This window comes from Theobroma umbraticum, unplaced genomic scaffold (genome assembly GCF_002168275.2).
Source record: "Theobroma umbraticum cultivar Fairchild unplaced genomic scaffold, ASM216827v3 scaffold_67.0, whole genome shotgun sequence".
NCBI lineage: Eukaryota > Viridiplantae > Streptophyta > Magnoliopsida > Malvales > Malvaceae > Theobroma > Theobroma umbraticum.
The window spans coordinates 970,746-974,116 of record NW_018397262.1 but is presented as its reverse complement, the minus strand read 5'-3'; positions in this window follow the sequence as shown (position 1 = coordinate 974,116).

Sequence of the window (3,371 nt, the reverse complement as noted above, 5' to 3'; positions counted from 1 at the left end):
TGATGCTAATGTAAGATATTAATACGTTGTAATGTATGATGATGTAGCATGGTAACACAATAATGTGACATTTCACTCTTCGTATTGATATCATGTCAACGTTATACGAATATAAAATAATAAATAATATCATTTTGACTCATGATTATTAACTAATCATTAATAATAAATATTTATTTGACTCAATAAATATATAAAGATTTAATTAAATATAATAAAAAATAAAAATTTATTTAAATTTTTAAATAAGAATTTTTTTAAAAATTATATAATTTTAAAATGTTAATATAAAAATATTTTAATAATAAAATATTATGTAATCGACAATCGGTTGTTATTGTCTTCAGTTTGGCTTTTATAAACATGGATCCAACAAGATTATACTCAAACTCGACCTAATCTATAAGCACCTCTAATTAAACATTAACTTTTATTCACTTTTTTTATTATTATTTTTGAATGAAAAAAGATCAATACTATTCGTAAATAAAATCTTTACTTAAATTTCAATTCACTTTCATATTTTTTGCATACTTGACTAATGACCACTATACATAATCATAAGCTTAACATTTGATATGTTATTGAAATTTAATAAGAAATAAGTGTCACAATCGATCAATTTATCAAAAAAAAAATTATCATCATAAGCTTCAATCAATTTGTAAAGCAATGTCTAATAAACTAATCACGCAATGTCATCAAGTCAGTCTCACAATCCTTATAACCCAATCATGTAATCTCTACAACCCAATCAAGCAATGCTTACAACCTAGTTATGTTATACTTGAAAGCCTGTCTCGCAATGTTTATAAGCTAGTGATACAATGCCTAAACACCAATCTCGCAATACTTACAAATGTTACCACCAATGCCTAAAAACCTTACTTTCTCTTACGCCTAGAAACTAGTGACTCAATGCTTAAAAACCAGTAATGCAATGGTTAATAACTAATTGATTTGCCTACTCGCAGTAGCCAAGTTTAAATTGCCAAGGTCATACAGATATTTAATTTACAAACATGTTTAATATATTTCAAGCTCTTGACTTTGGGATTCTATTTTATGAATATAAACCAATAAATCCAATAACCCAAAAAACATATTTTGATGTAATCTCTGCTTTTTACGATGGTGAGAGAAAGCTAGATGGTGAGATAAACAGTATTTGACAAGTGACAAAATTTAGGATGGTGAGTAGCTAGATATACAGTAATTTTAGAATTTTTTTTCTAGATGGCAAGATAAAGAAAATCGGGACTATTTACTTTGTCTAAAATTGTTTAAAGGGCATTATTGTTAAATCATGTCAAAAATTGAGTAAAAACAATTAAAATTATTGTGAGTGTCATTTTTGAATTAGGCTTATGAAGAGGGTTATTTCTCACAATTTTCTAAAAAATATTTAACCCTTAACATTGATTACTTTTTTTTTTTTTAGAATTACGTAATTTTATTGTTAGATGCCCAAAAAAAAAAATACTTTAGTCTTATTGATATAACGAAATTGAAATACATAAATGAATAAATAAAATGCATAAACCTTAGGACCAAGAAGCATGGATGTAGGGATATCCAAGCATTAGTGAAATATCTGCTCACAAAGATATCCACACCATGTATAAATGTGAAATCCCTTTAATAAAACACTGTCCAAAATCATCATTTCTCAAAACATCTTATTGTCAATTCAAAGGCACAAACTAAACTTTGGAGTCTGCTGGGATAAATCCAACCTAGGACAATAAAAAATGTCTATGCTTGGACATCAAATCTAGTCTCAAATGTTGTCCATGGGAATAATTCGTAACCATGTATGTGTCTCTGATCCAAAAATAATCAGCTATGAATTTCAAATCAACCAAATCCTACTTCACTCAGTGAATCACTTTCAACCCACAATTTAACTTGTGAGTTTTTGAAATATATGACGAATAGTGAAAAAACTTCACGAATGACCAAAATCTCTACATGATTGGCGTCATATTCTTCCACATTTTTAGAAAATTTTCACGAGTATTTCACCACTAGTGTTTTGTAAAATGCTTCAATTTTACAATATCATAAACTTGTCTAATATCCCATTCTTTTCCATTAAATACAATATCATTTCAAAATAACCATATAAACCGAGATATAGCATACAACGCCATCATCCATATTTTCCTCTTTTCATCATTAAACCCCATAATTATCCAAGCTAGACAAAACAAAATTTTGGACAGCAACGCGATAACCAACTTAATCCCGAATCAAAGAACCAGAAACACCACAATTTCCAAGACTCATGACATGAAAAAATAGATAGAGTAACAAATTCAAACCAATTAGCACATAACACACAATTAGCTTGATCATCACTAATTAACTGTTGTTTCAACAACTCTGTTTTGACTATAATTTTTTCTCACATCAATTGTCATACAGAAATCTCAACCCTATATGAAGTGAACCCAAGCCATATTCTTCTCCAAAGTTCATCACATTCAAATATATGAATTCGAAGCAATTTATAAAAGGACTTCGAAGAGAACATGATGCTTGGCGTAGCCTTCCATGTAATTCCATCCTTGAAACCCTCACCCAAAGTATATTCTCTCAAATAGCTCCCAAATTAGCTTTAATTTGCATGAAAAATTTGTTAGTAGGCAATAGATGAGAAACTATATTTTTTCATATTTTAGAGTATTTACGAGTCTTTGGGTAACAAGGCATGCAAATCATAGTCATTTTTCACTGCAACAAGTCTTCTCCATAAACCTTCCTTCTCTTTCCTATATCTCCATAATCATTTCATTAGGAAAAGCAAACAACTAAACCTTTTCATTATGATTATGAACTAAAAAGTGGTACAATCATTTTAAGATATTTCTAAGTGATACACTTGTGCTCATTGAGAAATATGAGCTAAATCAACTTTTGCAAAGAAATTGTTTTATTTTATTATGTAAGTTTTTTTTTATATATAACACAAACAATTACAAGTAACTCACGTTAGTACGAAGAACAAACAAGTAAAGTTGTTCGTTATAATTATGAACCAAAAAAATGACATAGAAATAATAAGATGCTTCTAACTAATACACTTGTACTCGTTAAGAAATATGAAAGCATCATATCTTGAACATCTCAAAAGTGGCATGAATGTCACATACCCCAATTCACTTCGCTCTTATTCGATTGATGATGAAGCCGAAAAGGCATGATATGAACCATTGGATTACATGTTAAAAGAATGGAGGATAGAGTTGGAATCTCAAGGAATCAAAGCATTAACTAAACATAATTAGTAGCAAAAAAAAAATTAACTAAACATAATTTTTAAAATTGATCTTATTATAAGAGGTGTGTTCCTAATGAATACAGGGAAA